At 51.1% G+C, this 21949-nt stretch overlaps 1 protein-coding gene across 1 annotated transcript in view; it reads left to right on the plus strand.

Annotated features, from left to right (window-relative positions):
* The window catches only part of TNFRSF1B (TNF receptor superfamily member 1B), a 50525-nt gene that overhangs the window by 11777 nt on the left and 16799 nt on the right, over positions 1 to 21949 (plus strand). The window lies entirely within an intron of this gene.

Below are 21949 nucleotides of genomic sequence, written 5' to 3' on the forward strand. Positions count from 1 at the left end.
TGGTTCCGGGGAACTGAGAAGCGCACGCCGCTGGGGCCTCGGTGCCCACCCACCTGGCACACACGCGCCCTGGGCGGAATTCTGGTCGTAGTAAGCCTAGCGGCGCAAGGACGCAAACCTGGGGTGGAGTGGAGGGCTCCCCCGTCCACCCACCAGAGCCTAGGCTAGGGCGTTTGGGGCCAGTCAGAGGCCCTGGCCAGATCCCCGCTAGACCCCTGACCCTCCTTCCTTACTCCTACGACTACCACAACCAGGCTTCCCCACTTGCAGGGTCGTTCTTGGGGCGCTGCCCCTACGGCTGGCCCTTGACACCCTCTTCAGAAGACTTTATTTTCTCTGGGCTATGGTTTTCTCCTTTCTTAGAAACACCAGGGCTGCTGGACATAGCAAACCGGCCAGGTGTGCAGTCAGTGCCTAGTAAGGGCAAGGTGTGCAGTCAGTGCCTAGTAAGGGCACAGTCGGACTGTGACTGTCTTCCTTCTCCCTTGCCCAGTGTTTTTCCAAGAACCCATCCGATTGTGTCCAGGGACCATTTCAGAGCCTGTTTCCGGTGGACTCTGGGGTGAGAGGGAGGAGAAAGTGTCTTCCAGCCCCCTCAGCTAAGGTCTTGGAAGGGCCTGTGTTGGAGCTCTGGGAACAGAGGAGATGAGGGAGCCCTTATAGGCTATTTATCAAGGCAGATGACGCCTCCAAGGGACCCCAGAGCTGCTGTTCAAAACTAACATCACCCCAACTCACCACCCCTGTGGTTCAACTTTCAGCTAAACAATAGACAGGCCTATAAGGTGAACACTAATACCGGGAAGGAGCTCTGGTAGCCTAGTGCCTAAGGCACTTGACTGCTAACCAGAAGGCTGGTGGTTCAAACCCACCAGCCACTCCTTGGAAGGAAGGTGGGGCAATCTACTTCCGTAGTGATACTGCCTTGGAAACCCAAGGAGGGGTTGCTATGAGTCGGGTCCGACTTGACGGCACATAACAACAACAACACCGGGGAGATACGTATTTCTTAGAACAACCAACCATAAGAGATCCAAAGGGCAGCATTTGCCCCGGGATAAAGCTCAGGAGGCAGGAAAGGATTGGAAAGAAGGACAAATGGAATACAGGGAGGAAGTGGGAAGAGTGCTGCTACATTGTGGGAATTATAATCGAGGTCAGTAATCAAAATGTGTATGAATTATTGAATGGAAAACCAATTTGTTCTGTAAACTTTCACCCAAATCACAATAAAAAGTTTTTTATTTTTTTTTAAAAAAACCTAACATTACTGAGAGAGTCTACAAAGAGATTGATTCCGTATCCTTTGCTTTGTTTGGCTGTCCCCATGTTTGGTAAGATAACCCACTGCCATTGAGTTGATTCTAACGCATAGTGATCGCTATTGGGTTTCCAAGGCTGTACATCTTTATGGAAGCAGATTGCCTCATCTTTCTCCCATGGAACAGCTGATGGGTTTGAACCACCGACTTTCTGGTTAGCAGTCAAATGCCTTACTTGGTAAGATAGGATAACCCCATTTTACAGAGAAGGGAAAGACTCAGAGGATTCCTTGTTTCATGTAAGGGTGTGGGTCACTCTTCCTGCTGGGAGGAGCTGTGCATGCACCCTCTCCCTCATGATCCTGCCCAGAAGGACTGGGGTATACTGACCCATCTGGATGCCTTGACGGGGAAGAAGATGGGGTGGTGGTGTTGGCTCCTGTGGTGACATGTCTGAAGTGACTTGCTGATGCAAAGCCAAAGACATCTTTAGAGTCCAGTTCTTAATGGCAAAAGATGGGGCTGTTAACTTGAATTGACTCACCCACAGTGGGTGTTAGGAGTGGGTCCTGTGGGCTGCCCCCAAGCTTGTCCTGAGAACAGGGGAGGTTCTGGGTGGACTTTGGGTGAGGAGAGTGCCGGCTTGGAGAATGGATATGATTGCTGGTGGCTGTGGTCTCCAGCCTCTTGACAGGCTCTTGAGGGAGAGGCTTCCTGCTGCTGAGTTTAGGCCTTCTGGGGTGACTCCAGGGCCATGTGAGCCTCAGGGAGCGTGAGGCACAGGGCTTCTCTGCAGGATACCTGGCCAGAGCCCTGACTTGTTTGAGAGGTGTTTTCCTAGCATCTCTCTTATCCCTCCCCTCTTGACCACCAGCTCCATTGTCAGTTCAGAGGCCCCCCCCCATTATTGCTACAGGCCTCCTGTCCCCACTCCCACTGATCTCTCTTGGATAGCACTGCTGGAGAGGCCTTCTCAAGCCTGGAGCGCTTCTCCTCCCACCTGGAAATCCGTGGCTCCCGGTGGCCAAGACAGAAACCTCTTCAGGTTCCCAGCTCCCACCTACCTACCTCATACCCTGAGAAATGGATGACTGGATGGTTATCATGTGTCTACCTACTATGCCTTTGCCATGCTGATCCCTGTCCTTGGTACACCCCTCACCCCCATCTCGTCCTGTTGACACTCTACTCTTTCAGGACTTTTCACGAATGCTGCCCCCTCCTGGAAACTTTTCCTCATTTGCCCAGTTTCTCGCAGTTGGATTTGGTTCTTTTCTCTTCCAATGCTCAGAGTCCTTTGGTCCTCTCTAGGGCAGATCACATTCTGGTTTTTTTAAGTGTAGTTATGTTGTTGTTTTTATGTGTGGTTAAGTGGATTCTGACTCATAGCAACTCTATATGACAGAGATGAACTGCTCCAGAGAGTTTCCCAGGCTGTGATCGTTGTGGGAGCAGATCACCAGGTCTTTTCTCCTGAGGAACTACTATGTGGGTTCGTACTGCTAAACTTTCTCTTAGCAAGGGAATGCTTAACCATTGTGCCACGAAGGCTTCTTAGTTGTGTCTTTTCTAGCTCAATAGATGGAAGGTTCCTTGAGGGCAGGGACCAAGGGTTTCTCCTTCTCCTCATTATTATCACATTAGTTCCTGTTTGTTGAACATCTACTAAGTGCCAGGTACTATACTAGGTGTTTTACCATAGAATCTCATTGAAACACTTACAGCAATACCTAAGAGGTGAATGGTACTGTTCCCATTTAGGGATATGGAAACTGAGGCTCAAAAAGGTCATGAAATTTCCCAGGATCACAGAGTTATGGGATGGGGATAGTGGGTTTGAACGAAGGTCTGCCTGATTCCAAAGCAGCTTCCCCAGTGCCCCTGTCCCCATTTCTCCCCTTCGTCTAGTCCTTCACACACAGTAAGTACTTAATAATGTTGAGATTACTGATCTGAGTTGCAGAAAGAGCCCCAAGGAGACCCAAATTTGGCAGGTGAGGCAAGCTCACTTTGCCATTGGGACTTTGCTTCTGTTAAAAGCTGTATTTACCTGCCCATCTGCAATACATCATTCGTTCATTCAGTTTGACCATTCATTCATTCATTTGACAAATAAATGCCAGAAAAGCAGGCAGGATAGGTGAGTGCTTGGTGCTGTCTACTGGGGATAGGAAGGACCCTGTCTGTCTGTCTGCTTTTTGCTGGGGAGGAGGGTGAGAGGGTCTCTACCTTCTGGGCTTTAGTTTGTCTCAGGAAGACTTGAGACTGAGGGGCTAATGTTTTCTTCCTTACCACCCAGGGGCCTTGACCAGCTTGGTTGGAGGAGAGGATGGGAGCTCTCTGGTTGGCCTGGGGACGTTAGCTATTGGCGCAGAGTTGGGTGATCTGGGGTACCAGCTGCCCAGCAGGCTTCTTTCACCTGTGACTGACCACATCCCAGAGGGGAGACCTGTGTGTGGCTGTGGGTAGTGGTCAGGTGGCCAGGCCCCTTGAGGCGGTGCCATTCATTCACTCATTCATTCCCTCAACATTCATGCACACCTACTCTAAAGTCAGTCCCATGCCTGACTCTGGGGACCCTGAGATGACCATGACTTGGCCCCAGCCTTTCAGGAGCCATGCTGCCAGGTGGTCACACAGACCTGGGTTCTGCCTCTAACTGCCTTTGTGACCTGGGCCAAGCTTGTAAGACTGTTTTCTCATCTGTAGATGAAGAGAGTACTTGTTACCTTGCCTTTCTCGTGAGACCTTGCATCCCCCACACTAGCTAGTGATGGGGCAGCCCACGGGCAATGACTCAGAGCCCCCGTAGGCAGGATTTGTCTGGAAACAGGTAGGGAGGGAAGTCAAGGACTAGGGTGGGGAGAGGGGTGCTCCTGGGGGAGCACAGCCAAGTGGAGATGCCGGGGTTCTGGCTCCAGACCCTCCTGTGCTAGACAGGCAGTATTTAGAGGAAGAGCTAGAACTCAGAATCGTACAGACCTCCACTGAAACCCTCACTCTGCTATCTACTGGTTATGTGACCTTGGCAAGTCTTTTCATCTCTGGGAGCCTCTGTTTCTTCATCTATAAAATGAGAATAATTCCCCCCTCACTGGCTGGCTGTTAGAATTAAAAATGCTTTATGGCCCAATGTTACTGAATTATACCTCTAGATATTGTTGAAATGGCATAGGTCTTGTTATAGATGTTTTCACTACAATAAACAACAACAACAACAAAAAATTTAAGTTCTTTATGGGCTTTGAAGTGCACTAATTTCTATTTGAGCCATTCATGTCTTTGCAGGGCCTGACCTGACCCTCTGGGTCATGGGGAGGGTGCTCAGGCCCAGGCAGGTACCATCTGGGGAGTCTGAGGGCCCAGTGGCCTGGTGGGCAGACCTCCAGCTGCCCCCTGCCTAGAGTTCCTGCCCAGGTGGCTTTACTGTCTACCCTCCCTAAGACAGCTAGCTTCCCTCCTGCCCACGTTTTCCCAGCTGTGCTTCCTGCCTTGATACCCCCTTACTGGCCTGAGGGACTCAGAAAATCACTCCCCTGCCCCTCCCACACCTTTCAATGAGTGACAGGTGCTGTATGCCATTTGGAGGTGAGCTAGGGGCACATTTGATATAGTACATAGGGATCTCATGGTCTCTCTGTGAAGAGGATGCAGAAGGTCTCAACTTTCCCACCTGCAAAATGGGTACAGATTAATTCCAGACTGTCTCTAAACCCTCTTCATTCTGTGGAGCTCATGACCCTGAGGAAAGGAAGTGTGTGTGTGTGTGTGTGTGTGTGTGCATGCGGGGCTGCTCTTCTGCATTCATGCTGTCTGTTCCCCAGCCCCTAAGTGATTTCCAAGAGGAAGGAGCACTGCCCTGCGTATCAAGAGACTAGAGTTCCTACTCAGGCACTGTCACAGACTCGCTATGTGATCTTGTTCAGGTTTCTTAACCTCTCTGGGACTAAGTATCCATCACTATAGGACCTTACAGCACTGGTCCCAACACTGTCCCTAGAACATTGGGCAGTATTAGCTCTGAGCATGCTTTACAAAGGCCATGAAGGAGGGAGTGGTTCTAAAAGTTCTAGGAAGGAGAGCCCTACGCTCCTCACTGTTAATATCTTTGGTTTCCAGCCTCTCTCTTTGCTGACCTATATCCCCCTTCTTTGGCTGCAATTATTTCCTTGTCTCAGGCCCCAGTGACAGTCAAGAATTCTTGGCTGCCTGTCATCTTGGAACTGTTGGGCAGAACAGGATTCATTGGTTTCCTACCTTCTGGCCCTTGCCACCTAGTTAGCACCTTTTCAAGTTCAGAACCCAAACCCTTTGGGGACCCAGAGTGTGGGAAAGTCCGCACTGTGAGCATGCATGAAGGGCCTGCTGTCTGGGAACCCACGGGTTAGAGGAAGCCTTGTGCAAATGGGCGGTTTCCTCGAAGAAGAAGTCCTGTGTCACCGGTGCTAGGAACACCCTCCCTTGGCCCGGTTCTAAGTCCTATTTCCTCCTTTATGGCCGAGAGTTTGGGGTGCTCATCTTTCTCTGCCTAGCTGTTGACTGCTAGGCTGGTGCTCTGAGCCCAGGGACCACATCTCTGGGGCTCAGTCTTTTTCCACCGTGATGCGTTGTGATGTCACTGATGGTGGTGACATCATTGTGGTTTGGGGCATGAGGTTCTGAGCTCGGGAGGAGGAAGTGCCTGTTTACCACCTCAGGTTTGAAAGAGGTAATTTCCTTTTGCCCCTGAGGTGTGAGCAATGCTGGGGGGAGTTGAGTGGAGTCTAGGGAGCCAGCTAATGACTCTGGTCTTGACTCTGGCTCTGCTTTCCAGTCGGACTGTGACAAGCCACCCTCCCTCTCTGAACCTCCATTCATAGAGGAGCAGGGTTGAAACAGACTAAATCTCTGACAGTCAATTCTGCAGGCTTGGGAATACTATTATTGATCCATTCCTGAAATAAGAAGGTCCAGTAGCCAGCTAGTTAGCACCAAGTGTTGAATGTTGGGAGAGGAGGCTGCAGCCCACTTCTCAGTCCCAGGATAGACAGGACTGCTGCCCTCCATGCCAGATAGCAGACACTAGTAGGCATGTCTTGCTGGGAGAACTGACAGTGCAGAGTGACGTGCAGGTCCACAGGGTGAGTCCCACTCAGGAGCGCTGGCTGTCCTTGAGAGGCCCAGCAAACCCCCTCGTTGTCCCCTTTCAGTGCCATGGCCTTGGGCTGACCCAGCCACTCTGACCTGAGACAGGGACAGAAATCCCCAGGGGGTTTTATTTGTTTTCCTTTGCCCTCCAGACAGTGGCCCACCCGTCTGGCTCAGCCTGAGCTCGGCCCTGCAGTGGGTATGTCTGATGTGGCCATGGTTCAGAGAACTGAGTGGGCCTGGGGTATGAGCCGGAGAAGGGAGGGACTTGGAGACGGGCAGACTGTGTGCTATGTCTTCTGGGCTGTCCTGTCTGTGGGAGTGCTTCCAGATGCCTTTCAGGAGAGATGTCAGAGACTGTGGGGTGGACCCAGTGGGCATTGCAAGTCTGGAGTCTGAGCCCCAGCCCTGCTTGGCCCCCAGTTCAGGTAGTGCTTGGCCAATACCTTTCTCCCATCTGAATTGCAGCTTTCCCATCTGTAAATTTCAATTAGCAAGGAACCTCCAACCCTAGCCTCACCCCAGCTTTAGAATCCTTTGGCTGAAAGTGTCAGACTGGAGCAGTGGTGGGGGGAGTAGAGGGAATTAGTGACTTCATGTGGAGTTGGGGATGCAGTTCTGGTGTCTCTGAGGAGAGGCTCCCAGAACTGTGCCTTAAATAGTGGGACTCCCTGGATGCCCTGCCTGTCCTCCTGGCTGCTGACATATAGCCTGGATGTCTGTCTCTAACTCACAGGCTCCCCAGTGACCCCATCATTGGCCTCTGATTTGCTGTTTTTGTGGCATCTCAACCTACACATCCTGCTCTTTCCTGTCAGTGTTCCCTGCTCTTCGAGCCCTCCCTCCCCTACCACCCTGTGTGATTCCCCCATTCTCTGCAACCATCACCTCTCACCTAAAGCCTTAACTTTCTTCTGATCCTAGCCTGGCTTGTTGGTCACTGCCATCATCCTTTCTTGTCATCCACCTGATAAGATAGATACTCTGACCCCATCCTACCCTCCTTTGGGCCCTCCTCTGGCAATGCCCATGCAGGGTTCTTTCTAAAATGCTGAGCTCCCAAGGGCAGGACTGGGATGAGTGGAGCCAAGGTGGCAGAATGGTGTGGAGAAAGGCATGGAGGCAGGAGTGGCAGGGGACAAAGGTTAGCCTGTCCTAGCTGGAGCACAGATTTTGCTACCAGCATTGAGGGCATATGAGCTGTCAGCCGGTTTGGGGCCAGTTTATGGAAGTAGGAATGACAATTATATTGAAAAAGTATAGCAACTATAATTTGGGGTGTACGGGGGTGTTTGCTAAACACTTGACAGGTGTTTACTCATTTAATCCTGACAACAGTCCCATGAGGTGTGTGCTGTTATGAGTCACATTTTACAGATGAAAAGACTGAGGAGTAAAGATTGAAAAAAGAAAAGAATAAAAACTCCTTCCATGCTGCTTGCTAACAAGTAGGGAGTCTGGAGTAAAGCCAGCCATCTTTACTCCAGAGTCCAGGCTCTCAGCTACCCTGCTCACCTCCTGTGAGACAATAGGGAGCCATTGATAGTTTTTGAGCAGAGGGGTGACAGAACCAGACAGTGTTTTAGGAAGATCACTTAAGCCTCAGTGTGAAGGACAGATGAGATGGATAGACTGGAGATAGGGAGGCCAATTAGGAAGCTGTTGCAATGATTCAGGTCAGAGTTCTGGGCTGAGAGTAGCCACAGAACAGGAAAGAAAGGACAAGAAGCTTCAGGGAGGAGGAAGCCTTTGGACTGAATCACAGACCTAGCTTGGAGACAGATGGACAGATGAAGAAGAGGGAGCCCCTCTGGCCTCAAGCCCTGCTTTATCTAGAGGCAAGTGGCCCAGGTCTGGTTGGTGTCAGCCTTGTGTGTCCCTGGAGCTGTCATGATCATCCACAGGGTGAGCCAGGCTTCAGTCACCCCTGGCCATACTGGGGTGGGCATGAACCTGGGCAAGGCTGGCTCACTCTGCCATTTCAGCTGTGAGACAGGATGTGTCCCCACTGGCACTGAGGACAGGACTCTTGGGGGCTTGTCTGGCTTTGCTGCCAGTACACTTGAGGACCCCTCGAGCTCCTGTCTGAGTTTTGGTTTGCTCACCTGAAAAGTGGGGGTTAAAGTACCCCTCTTCTGTCACTTCCCATTGGAGTTGGGAGACACTCCAAACAAAGAGAGGGTGCAGTGAACCAAGGGCTATAAGCTGACATTCACGAGTGCTGCCTGAGTGCCAGGCAAGGGTCAGATGCATTGCATGCACTGAACACCTATTATTATCCCCATTTTACAGAATGGGAAATTGAGAGATTAAGCTATGTACTCAGGATCTCACAGCTCACTGGGGGCAGAGCCAAGATTTGACCCTGGGTAGTCAGGAGCTCTGGTCACATAGTGCCTAAGGCATTTGATTGCTGGTGGTTCAAACCTACCAGCCACTCTGCAGAAGGAAGACTGGGCAATCTACTTCCTTAAAGATTTACTGCCTTGGAAATCCAAAGAGGGTTGCTATGAGTTGGAGTCGACTCGATGGCAGTGAGTTTGTTTCATTGGTTTGAGTCGGGCTGTAGATCTCTGTGCTTAAACTCTGGCCCTGATGTAATAATCAAGACAGCTGCCACCAGCTGCTGTCAAGTCAATTCTGACTCATGATGACCCCATGTGTGTCAAGAGTAGAACTGTGCTCCATAGGGTTTCCAATGGCTGAGTTTTCAAAATTAGATTATCAAGACTTTCTTCCGAGGTACCTGTGGGTGAACTTGACCTTCCAACCTTGTGGTCAGCAGATGAATGTGTTACCTGTTTGTACCATCCAGGGACTCCTGAGCTGTCTGAGGTGAGCTCTTATCTGAAAACAGTTGCTCAATCTCCCCCAACTGACAAGGCCCTCCTCCTCTCTTTATAAGCCCATTTCCTGCCCTGCTCTCATTCATACTAGCCCCAACTCATTTCAACAAATTGGAAATTTAAAGTTTGTTTCTGTTAAACACATCAGCATCTCAGGCACCTGCTGTGGCTGGCTATAGTGCAATGAGTAATAAAAACACAACGGTTAATGCTGAGTGCTAACGACAGGCTGGGCATACCACTGAGCACTTTGCATGGTGTACTCAGTGACTCCTAACAGCCCTGTGACGTGGGCACTGTTGTTGTCCCCATTTTATAGATGACAGAACTGATGCTGGTAAATGGCAGGACTGGAATTAAAACCCACCATCTTGCTCTGAGTTTATCTGAGGGTTTGCAGAGGAAGCCCATGAGGGGCTCAGTCTAGAAGAGAAGACACAAGGGAAACATAATTAAACCAGAAGATGGTTTGGGCAGGATAGTGATGTATCCAGGTTGCCACTGGAGCCCCAGGATGGACCCTGACCCCATTTGGGGGTTCAGAGGTTTTCTGGTAGTGATGAAAGAAGTTAGGAGTAAGCTCTGCAAAGGAGGAGCATCCCACCACACCCCAGGAGCCAGGGGATCTCTGTGTGCGTGGAGGGGATGGCAAGAGTAAAAGCGTGAGGAGGGTGGAGGGAGCCACATGCTGTCCCGTGTTCTAGACAGTGAGGCTGACAATGCCAGGTGATGAGATGAGGTGGGGATGCTGACATGTGGTACCCAGACACCAGGCTAAGGAGGTTGTGCTCCTGGCTGAGGGCAGTGAAAGCCAATGACAGCTGTTAGGCAGGGACAGACTTGGAGGTAGCAAGGTGGATCTGGGCCCATCTGGAAAGGGATGGAAGGCTGGGGACAAGAGTGAGGAGGCCATTGCTGACAAGAGCTGCTGAAGGTGGGAGGGGGGGCTGTGGAGGAGATTTAGAAGGTGGCATTGACAGTCTTTGGTGGAGGGTGAGAATGGGGAGGGGTTGGGGCGTTCCTTGGGGACGGAGACCACACCCGAGCATCTTTGTACCCTTGCACTTAGAGAACCGGATACCAGCCCGCGCTTCCTGTCTGCTCACTTCTGAAGCAACATCACAGGCAGCAGGTGGGGAGTGGGATGTGTCACCCCTGGGCCACCGACTCTGATGTGGTCAGTCCTTCCTGACGCAAATGTGGCTCCTCTCCGTGATGGCAGACAAGCCTCTGCCACTTGGCCTGGCATCTCTGTGATAGCCTGGCCTGATGCGTCTGAACCCCATGTGGGGGCTCCTATAAACCTCCAGGATGGAGGCCCTAGCAGCCTAGTTACCTCCCACCACACCCAGGTGCAGGGACCTGCCATGAGAATGATGCGGTTTCTCTACTGCTTGAGGATGGTTTCTGATGTGCACTGTGTGAGGGTCTTTGGGTCACTGAGCAGATCCCTCCACCCCCTCCCACAGCTGTGGCATTTGCATCCAGGGCTCTGCAGGCCCTGCTGTCTGGGAGAGTCCCTGAACCTACTGTGCCTAGCCTTGCTCACTCTGTGTTCTCAAAGGAGTCACTGACCCTTTCTGGGCCCTTCAGCTATCCAATGAGGGAGCAAAGCCAGGTCATAGGGTGTAAAATTGTCAGAGTATTGGACACAGAGGCAGATATAGCTGCAGCTAACGCCTGGTCAGCCACTCACTACTATGTGGGCTTGGATATGGCATTGAATCTCCCAGAAACTCCATTTCTGCACCTGTAAAATGGGGTAATACTTCCATCATTGTGTTGGTGCAAGGGTAAAATGAGAGAATGTATGTGAGCGTGCCTAGCACTGTGTCTGGCACACAGTAGGTGTTTCTACTGGGTCTGAACACTCTTTCTGGGCTTTTTTGGCTCTGTGAAAAGTATAGGTTTGAAACCAACCCCCCAAACTATTGCCTTGAGGTAATCTTTTAAACCTTAAACTGAAACAATATCCTGAAGTCATATTTAAAGCAAACAATAGTTTAGCTTAATTGGCAAAGAAGGTCTGCTTTGAGCACTGTGTTCTTCAGGAGCTCTGGTGGCATAGTGACTAAGGCATTTGGTTGCTAACCAGAAGGCTGGCGGTTCAAACCCACCAGCCACTCCTCGGAAGGAAGGTTGGGCAATCTACTTCTGTAGTGATACCACCTCGGAAACCCAAGAAGGGGTTGCTATGAGTCGGGATCTGACTTAGCCGCAGTGAGTTTGGGTTCTGGTTTCTCTATGGGATCAAATTGACAACAGCAACTCGAAAGGTTGGATGAGAAGCTCAGGACAGTGAGTTTAATGGTGGTGTAATAATTTGGAAAAGGACAGCAAGAATGGTTGCACAACTTGAAGAATGTAATCAATGGCAGTGAATTGTACATGGAGAAATTATTGAATTGGTGTATGTTTTACTGTGTATATTTTCATGCCCCCCCCAATCAAAACAAATAGAGAAATATCCTCTCTGACACCCTCCCCCACCAGAAGTATAATTTGAAGGGAACTTTCTATTCCCTGAAGCCTAAAATTTTTCTTCCTTTTCACCATGTCCCCCTCCTACCCTCAGCTGGCAGCTAGTTGATCCCTGCCTAGGGATGCTCATGGGGAGGCTGGGAGTGTGACCCTTTCCCAAGGGTACTGGCATCCAAGAGGGGTCTCCAGAAAATTAAAAAGCCTTGAAGACCCTGAAAAATTCTGTCTAGTGGTGGAAGGAAAAGTAGCTGGTGTCACAGTTCCAGTCCTTTCAAATAACACTGTCTTGGGGTAGTCGCCTCTTCCCCCTTCCCCAGGCCTACCCTTCTTTTCCTTCCTCTCTCTCACTGTCTATTTATAAATAGGAGAAGGGACTGAGGGCCACCAGCTTGGGGTGCTCACAAGGTGTTGGCCTGGGAACAGGAAAGGCAGGAAGTCAGCTGGGCCAGGGTTGCCCAATTCCCCAAGAGCTCACCCGGACCCCAGAACTAGGCAGACCTGCATGACGGCCCTGGTCCTGCTCCTTAGTGGCTCAATGGCTCCCTGAGCCTCAGTTTCTTCATCTGTAAAATGAGAATCATCTTTGTTCTTAGCACAAGTGGTGCTGGGGATGGCTCCTGGGTGACACAAATGGTTAAGTGCTCAATTAGTATCTGAAAGGTTGGCAGTTTGAACCCACTCAGAGGCACCTTGGAAGAAAGCCCTGTCCGTCTGCTTTTGAAAGGTCACAGTCTTGAAAACCTCTGGCGCAGTTTTGCTCTGCACACGTGGCGTCGCCGTGAATCAGAATCAACTCAACAGCAACAGGTTTTTTTTTTTTTTCTTGTAAAAGAAAGTGCTTGACGCAGCCCTGATGCCTACTGGAGCGAATTTTTTCTCTCTGGGCTTTGGGATGACCCAGTTTGAGGACTCTCAGATGTTATTTGGCAGAATGTGACAGTGATAAGGGGGTCAGAGGTAGGGGGAACCTAATATTTGGGATGCTTTGGCCTCAAGGGACCTTTGTGGAAAGGGAGAAGACACAGATCTTGCTATTTGTAACCAATGGCCACACCCCTTGTGAGCACAGCACTTTATGCTTAGCTGGAAACCTTTACATCCCTGATCTTAGGGACTTTTAGCCTGTTGGGGCTCATGAACCTCTTTGGATCTGAAGAAAACCACGGGCCCTCTTTCTGGAAACATACATGCCCAGAATTGTGTGTGACTGTTCGGGAGTCCCAGTGTGATGCAAGCGGTTACCAGGCTTGGTTGCTAACTGAAAGATTTGGTGGTTTGAGTCTGCCCAGAGGCAGCACGGAAAAAAGACCTGGAGATCTACTTCTGAAAAATCAGCCATTGAAAACCCTGTGGAGCACAGTTCAGCTTAACAGTGGGGTTGCCACGAGTAGGAATCCACTTGATGGCAACTGCTGTTGTTGTTTGGTTAGTAGAGCCAGCTGCACAACAAGATGGCCCTAGAAAACAACACCTGCCCCGACCGCCCATTTCACATCTCTGGGAGGGATCTTCCTACCCCTGACAGCGGTACTGGGCAGTGTCCTCCTTCTGTGAACCTGCTTGAATCATTAAAAGCCTCTAAGCACCACTATTCACAACAACTGTGTCATAAACCAAAAAACCACACCCGTTGCTATCCAGTTGATCTTGACTCCCTGTATTACATAGTAGGGAGCTCTAGTGGCATAGTGCCTAATGCATTTGACTGCTAACCAGAAGGCTGGCAGTTCAAACCCACCAGCCACTCCTCCGAAGGAAGGTTGGGCAGTCTACTTGTAGTGATATACCGCCTTGGAAACCCAAGGAGGGGTCGCTATGAGTTGGATCCGACGTGACGGCAGTGAGTTTGGTTTTTGGTTTTTATTACGTAGTAGAAATGAGCTCCGTAGAGTTTTCTTGTCTGTAATCTCTGCAGAAACAGATCACTGGGCCTTCTGCAGCACTGCTGGGTGGATGTGAACCACCAGCCTTTGGGTTAGTAGCCGAGAGCAATCTGTACTACACAGGGACCTTAACTATGTCGTAGAACCTTGAGGCTTGTTTTCATAGTCTGAATCCCGCCTGGGCTTCCTTTGAAGAGCCTTCCGTCCTCTGCTTCAGGTACTCCGCCTGGATGCCTGGGGGTAATGAGAGCTTGGCCTCCCCATATCCCCATCTTGATCTGAGCTCATGCTCACCCCCATTTGCTAGCTGAAGTTTCTGAGCCTTCCAGGATAGGAGTGGGGATGGGATCAGGAGGAGGGGGAATGGCAGGCAGGAAAGGTCCTATCTGATCTACCAGGTAAATCTTACTAAACCGGGTAAGACTTGGCTTGCCCTTGGCAGGCTTTGAGACACACTTTCTTTTTACTTACTTATTTTGTTGTGATTTAGATGAAAGTTTACAGAGTAAATTCATTTTCCGTCCAGCAGTTCATACACATTTTGTTTCACGATATTGACTGCAATTCCCCACAATGTAACAGCTCTCTTCCTACTTCCTCCCTGTAGTTACCTCTTTCTTCCCTGTGCCCTTCCCTCCCCTGCACTCCTGTCCCACTCCCCCAGGCTCATTTTCTTTCAGGGACTCACCATCACATTACTGGACACCCTTCACCTGGACACTGTGTCCTCAGGCCTCAGCCACTCACCACTTAGACTTCCCTTCTGTTGCACACAGGGTCACTAAGAGTCAAAACCAACCCTCCTAACAACATCACTTCTCCAGGTGTGCCTACTGTTCAGGGGGAGGGGAGTTTGAGATGACACGAGGTCATATTTCCATGAGGCTGACATCTGGTCTTCAGGAAACTACACCCTCCTTTTGCCCCAGTGAGGACCCTGCTACTCCCGCCCCCCCCAAAAGCAACTGGCCAGCTGTGGTCTCTCACCTTTTGACTTTTTGAGGAATAGGCCTGATGCCAGCCTGTGGGTGAACCCACAACCCCAGGGTCACAGGTCAGCTTCTCCAGACTTGTCCCTGAGGTGTGGAGATGGGGAGCCACCTTCTTGGCCCACATGGGCAGTCCAGCACCTCCCTAAACCAGGCAACTTGCTGTGCAGGGTTTTGCTCTTGGCCTTCCAGTTTCTTAGCCAAAAACAAGGCAGAAAGAGTTCAGTTTTCATCTTCCTTAACATATATCAACAACGGAGGGGCTTTGCAGACCCATTAGTGCTCCCCCAGGGACTCCTAGGAGTCTGTAAGAATACATGGACCTAAGTTAAGACAACACTCTCACTTTGCCCCTCACAACTCTAAGAGGAGACAGCAAGGTGTTTTGATGCTCATTTTATAGGTGAAAGTGCTGAGGCTCAGAGAGAGTAAATGATGCCCCCCAATTCGCCAGGACCTGGCAGGGCCAGCCCAGTTCCTGTGGGAACTCAAGTCCGTGGTCCTGTACTCCCCAAGTCCAGAGCCCCTCCTAAGAGGCCTGCTGTCCAGTGTACCTGGGAGGCAACACCTCTGCCCCCAATCTCCTGAAGGTTATCTGCTCAGGCTGTCCCCGCCCAACCGCACCCATCTCCACCTCCCAGCTCATTCACATTTTCCATCTATCATGTGGGTGGGCCACCCACCCACAGGTACTTCTGAGGCCTCAGGAGGGGGCCAAGCTTTTTGACAACATCTTTTTTTTTTTTTTTTATTAGGATTTGGGTGAAGATTTACAGAGTAAATTCACTTTTCATACAGCAGTTCACATATACTTTGTCTCATGTCATTGACCAAAATTTACAATGCAGCAGACAACATCTTTTTATAGCAACTAGATTGGAGAAGGGCTGGATCATCATGTAGAGAACCACACTGTCCTTTCACAGGCGAGGAAACTGAGGTACATAGAAGCTGGGTTACTGTCCAGAGCAGAGGGTGTGCTGTGTGTGGGGAGGAAGGACCTTTGGGCTGCATCTGGGGGTTGAAAGCCTGTCTTCCTGGGGTACAGGAGACAGCATACATGTCAGCTTGATGTCAGGGAAGAAACACAGCTCTGGAGGTGAGAAAACCTTTTGTGAGTTTGAGTTTTCTCATCTGTAACTTGGGAATAATGATAGTACCAACTTCAAGCTTTTATGAGGGGCTGCCACTGCGGCTGCCGCCACCACCGTCACAGCTGCTGTTTTGGTCTCCTACCTCCTCACCCTCCTTCCTCTGCTCCAGTGACACTGGCCTCTTGGCTGGAGATGGAACACTTGCTGCTCCTAGTCCCACACCTTGCTATAGTTTTTCCTTATTAGCTCTTATTCCTATTTCACATTTTATCCTGTCTGTGTCTATGTCTCCCTGACTTGAGTATCAGCTTCCTGGGGGCAGGGAGTTTGATTTATTCAGTGTTGTATCCTGAACCCATAGAACAGTGCCTGGCTGTTGCAAGTGTGCAGTACATGTTTGTAGAATGAATAAATGAATTTGTTCACCTTTGCCTCTGACTTCCTCTGCCATTAAAACGGGAGGTTATAGAGGTGATGTCTAAGAGTCCTGTCAGTTCTAAGATGCTGTGCCTCTTCTGCCTTGGAGCCTTGGCTGCCTCGGCCCTGCTGCTGAGGAGCTGCCGGAGCCTCTCCGAGTCCAGTGTCTAGATGACAGTTCTGGGAAGAGCCAGGTCTTCAATTCTGAACGGCCTTCCTATAGGCCAACTCATTCTGAGGTGTCTGAGTGGTCACTGAGGAAAATAGGTCAGGGTTGAGATCAGAAGATTTTGGCTGGAGCCCAAAAGAGGTCCCCCACATTGAGGAGGGTGTGTGTGAGAGAGGCAGAGAGGGAGTAAGAGCCCGGGCCCCAGCTCAGTACTGGAGGTGGATAACGGGCTGGTGGCATAGCGGGACTCCAGGACCAGGCAGAGCGCAGGAGCCAGTTCCTTCAGCCCTCGGGAATGAGGCCAAGGTTTCTCCCGGGGAAAGAGTATCAGCCTGGGTCACATCCCAACTCCATCCTTCTTCTTGGAGGATCTCAGATAAGTGGCTTGGTTTCTCTGAGCCCTGGAGTGGGCACACAACCACCTGCTTTTTGGGATTGGCATGGGATTCCATAAAGTGCTTGCAGCCTGGCCTGGCACATAGCATGTGCTTAAGGCATAACCGTCATCCCCTTGTTTCTCTTCCTGCCCAAAGGGCCAAAGCTGAGAACCTGGAGTGGTGATGGGGTGGCGGGGTGGCAAACACAGCCTCTGCCTGGGATGGATGCTACAGGCAGAGAGGTGGGCAGGGGTGCCGAGGCTGGGCTCTTCAGCTGGGCCCCTGGAGTCCTGGGTCCTGGGTCTGTGTCCAGAGGGAGGGGAAGCTTGGGTCCCCAAGAGGAAGGAGACAGAATAAGAGGCACCAGCACTGTGGGCTCTCCTGGTGTGGTGTTGGGCAAATCATTTCACCTCTGAGAATCTAAGAAATTGGTAAGAGTTCTGCCTTACCAGGGCTGGTGAGAAGACCATATAGACAGTGGCTCTAATGTATAGGCTCCTGGGATGTATTAGGTGCTCAGTACATTTAAACCAGTTGCTGTCTAGCCAACCTTGACTCATGGTGGTGACTCCATGTGTGTCAGAGTAGAACTGTGCTCCATAGGGTTTTCAAGTGCTGATTTTTTGGAAGCAGATCACCAGACCTTTCTTCTGAGGTACCTCTGTATGGAGGAGCTCTGGTAGCCTAGTGTCTAAGGCATTTGACTGCTAACCAGAAGGCTGGCGGTTCAAGCCCACCAGCCACTCTGTATGGACTGAACCTCCAGCCTTTCAGTTAGCAGCCATGTGTGTTAACCGTTTACGCTACCCAGGCATCCTAGTACATACTAGCTACTCTTCCCTGAGGAGGAGTGGGCCCACTGTTAAAGAGAGGATGTAGGGGCTGTGGATCCTGCTCTGAGGCCACTTGGAGGCCTGTGGTCAGATGAGGGTGTGCTGTGCCCAGTCCCCTAGCAGCCTGCCACCAACAAGGCCCTGGAATGACCCAGAGTATCTGGGAGATCCAGGGACGTGGCTTCAACTCTGTGCCTCAGTTTTCTCTTCGGTGAAATAGGCACAGTCAGACCTACCTCACAAATTTGTTGTTAGATCCAGGGGGCAATTTTTTATCTCTTTATATGTGTATTCTCTGATTTCTACTTCCCACCACCAGACCACAGCTTCCTCATCTGTGAAATGGGCAGTAAGCTCTCATCAAGGATTTCCAAATACTCATCTTGGGACCACATGTTTTGAAAGATTGGCTTGGCTAAACATGCTGAGTGAATCCAGTGCTATTCGGTTTACTTCCTCATTTTAAACAGCTGATCAGAGATCCTTTTTTGGGGTGGGAGTAGGGTGGGAGTCCAAGCCTCCTCAACTCAAAGCGAACGCCCTGGAGGCTTCTATGGCCGATGCTTCCCAGAGGCAGCTCACCTGTGTGGACCCTGTGGTAACCTGTGCCTAGCTCCCAAGGCTGTGGTTTGGGCTCAGCTCCTGCTCTTGGGAGCCTCACACTGGAGGAAGTGACCTTTTGTCCTTGCTCTGTGAGGGGCTTTCTGTTCCTCATTGTTTAGCCATGACAGGGCTGCGGGTTTTTTTCCTGTCCAAGAAGATAAACAGGCCTAAAGATTACTCAAGGCAGGGCTGACCCCTCCACCAGCCACTGGGCCTGGAGCCATGTGGTGTAGCAGCAGGAGGAAGTGGAGGGAAGGTGGTTCATATGGAAGCTGGAGATGGGAAAGTATTTGGAAGGAGGGGTGGAAGGCTGGGGGAGGAAGAGGTGCTGGTGGTCCAGCCGCCTGCCTTTGGCGGCCAGGACCCCTTGGCCCATGGGAGACGCAAGAGCACAAACTTGGCCATAGCTGGACGCTTTCCCATCAAGCCTTTGGAACCCTGACAGGAAATACTCTCCCCAGCTAGACCGTTCCAGTGCTCTGCTCTGCCAGATCCCTCTGGGGGGCCGATGACTTCTTTCCCCTCCAGGAGCTTGTCCTGGCCCTGCGGTTTTCACGGTCCTTCTGGGTGAAGGACTCTCTAAAATACTGCTGGGATGAAGCAGTGCCATTGCTCCACCCAGGGTGTCGGGTTCTGTTGAGACTTGTGTGACTACTCTGTAGGGGAGGGGGCTGTAAAGGAAGGAGGTGCAGCCCCTCCCTGCCGTTGAGGATGCTATCTGAGGGAGGAGGCAGTGCCTGGGAGGGGGCTCTGTCAGCAGGGAGGCACAGCGTAGCCCTTCCCCTGGGAAGCTCCTAGCCTGATGGAGGCTACAGCGCAGAGGCCTCCAGGGAAGACCCGTTTTAGGGGTTTAGGGGGCTGTCAGGCCCTCAGTCTCAGCTAATGTTCAGTGAGTGGTGTGTGCAGGGGAGGCTGTAGAAGGGACAGCTCCTCTGTGTAGGTGGTGGCTCGGAGCTCGGAGCAGCCCCAGTGTTTTCATTATTGGGTCTCCTCCTCTTGCGCTCCCAGTCACCTTGCTCTACCTAGTGCTAGCCTTGGAGCATCGTCATCACTAGGGGGGAGGTTTTGTTTGTTCGCTTCTGTTTTATGTGTTAGCAGTACAGCTTCCTGGGCACACCCTTGAGGTTTGAGTCGGTAAGTGTCTGCATTAGGGATGGACCCCCAAGTGCTTTAGACATAGACAGTGCCCCCTCCACACACTGTGAAAGCCCAGATAGAGGGGCCTAAGTCCTTGCTTGGCCCTTTACCAAGGGTGCCTGGCAGCCTGGTCCAGGACCAGCCTGGGAACGAAGAGAGACCAGGATTAAGCATGTGAGTGTGTGCACTCTTGTGCATGTGTGTGCACATGAGTGTGCAGGTATGTACATGTGTGCCTGTGTGTGTATATATGCACACGTGTGCATGGGTATATGCATACATCCATGCATGTGGGTATATGTGTGTGCATGCACATGTGTGTACATGCCTGTGTGTACTCACATGCACATGGGAGCTTATAGTCCAGAAGGAAGTTGAAGTCATTGTTTTGAACTCTGCTGTGCAAAATGACCTCCACTCCCCTTTCCCAGCTACCTCCATCTCTCCCAACCTCACCCAAGTGACTGTCCTCACGTTTGGCCCTGGCCCTGGCCCTGGCCTGGCCTGGCCTGGGTGGGAATGGGTGATGGAGCCTCAGAGGCAGGCCATGTGAGGTGCATCCATGTTGGGCTTCATGGCCTGGTGCTGGGTCAGACCCCTGCAGGAAGTGATAGTTGTGATGGAGCCTGATTGCCTGCTACGTGCAGGCCCTGGGGCAACAACAAAGCCACCCCAAGCTGCAGCTGTGGTGAGTAAAATGATGTCAGCCTGTCTGCTCAGAGCCACTTCAGAGGAATGTCTGAGACACCAGGTCCAAGGGATGAACTCAGGGTGGGGTGTGGGCAAGGAAGCCTTCAGAGAGGGGGTGCTGTCTCAGAAAGGTTTTTAAAAGGTAAAAGGAATTTGTCAGAGGAAGCAGAAGGCTGTACCAGCTGGAGGAGACAGCTCAGGCAAAGACATGAGGCCAGAAGTGTCTGGGGCTTCTGAGAGACACACATTGCCTGGCGGCAGAACACCTGGCCCTTCTGGATCACCTCCCCTGAATGTTCCTGCTGCTGATACCATGTTGCATGCAGCTGACCAGAGCAGGCGGTTGGGTGGCCCCTGTAGGGGCCAGCCAGGAGCCTGTCCTGCCCCAGACTCCCAGACAGAGCTGTGGAGAGGGAAGAGGAGGACAAAGCAAACCCACCTTGTATATTGGATAATCACCTCCTTTGTGGGGCCAAAATTTGACCAGGCCTGGCTGACCTAGGGGAGCTCTGGTGGCGTAGTGCCTAAGTCATTTGACTGCTAACCTGAAGGCTGGTGGTTCAAACACACCAGCCACTTCCCGGAAGGAAGGTTGGGCTATCTACTTCCGTAGTGATACCGCCTTGGAAACCCAAGGAGGGGTCACTATGAGTCAACTCCAAACTGACGGCAGTGTGTTGCAAGGTGGGGTTGCTATGAGTCGGCTCTGACTTGACGGCAGTGCATTGCTTGCGTTGGCTGACCCAGCCATCCCTGGAATTGTGGAGATGTCTGTTCTGATTGGTTTGTTTACAGTTGATGTCTAGGGTGACTGGTCAGTCCATATTGTGCTGGTTTTTAAATATTTTGAAAGTCTCCCCAACTCCTGTGTATTAGGTATTAAAGTTCAGAGAGATTAAGACACTTGCTGAAAGCCACACAGCTGGTAAGTGGTAGAATGAGGATTTGAAGTCAGGTCTCTGACTTCAGAGGCTGTGCTCAGTCTTCCCTCATCTGGGGAGTGTCCTCACCACTTGTTCAGTAGAGGTTTATTGAGCTTATACTGACTGTGGACCTGGCACTGTGATTGCAGCCGGGGATTTAATGGAATAAGATTCAGTCTGCAACTCTGCCCTCCCAGAACTGCCCCTCTAGTCATTACGAGGGGACGTATCTGCGAGACTCTGAGTGTGTGTGTAAGCACTCTGCTTTACTTGTACAGACTTGTACATGTGCACGTGTGTCTACAAATAAGCATACCCTCTCAGAGCATGCCCAGATGTGCAAAAACTGAAAAATCAATCCTATTGCCATGGAGTCAGTTCTGACTCATGGCGGCCCCATGTATTACAGAGTAAAACTGCTCCATAATCTCTACAGGAGCAGATCGTCAGGCCTTTCTTCTGTGGCACTGCTGGCTGAGTTCAAACCTCCAACCTTTAGGTTTGTAGGTGAGCTCAAGCTGTTTGTACTAACCAAGGACCTCACAGAGTGCATAGCTCATCCAGAGGGCCCCCTCCAGCCCACATCTTTAAGGAGGGAGGGCAAGTCTCAAGGGTATGACCAGGCATTCTGGAACAGGCACAGTGGTGACTGCCAGCTGCTCTGTGTGCTCCCTGAGGGTCTGTCTGAGACCCAAGGGAGGAGAACTCTGTCATTCTGTTCAGTTCTGCACCTTCCATGCTTGTCTTCTCTCTCCTTTCTTTTCATTCATTGTTCTATTTGTTGATTCATGAAAACTTAGAGCACAGTGGTTGAGATCATGAGCCATGAAGTCAGACAGACCTGGATGCAAATCCTGCTCTTCTACTTTCTGACTCTGGAAGTTTGGCCATAAAAGTGACCTTCTTCATTGGGCTATTGGGAGGGTTTCCTGAAATCACATAACTGTCTTAGGTTGAGGCTTCTAGAAGTAGAGCCTGAGGCGGGCGTTCTTGGGGTGAGTGAGTGCAACCCGGACAGGGCAGGGGAGGAGCCAAGCAAGGGTGTGGTAACACTCTGCTGGGAACAGCCTCAGCCTGATCCTGTGGGGGCTCTCGGAGTGCATTGTATCCCTGAGTGG

The sequence above is a fragment of the Orycteropus afer genome, unplaced genomic scaffold, assembly GCF_000298275.1.
Source record: "Orycteropus afer afer isolate SDZICR_OR568_19922 unplaced genomic scaffold, OryAfe1.0 scaffold00094, whole genome shotgun sequence".
Classification (NCBI taxonomy): domain Eukaryota; kingdom Metazoa; phylum Chordata; class Mammalia; order Tubulidentata; family Orycteropodidae; genus Orycteropus; species Orycteropus afer.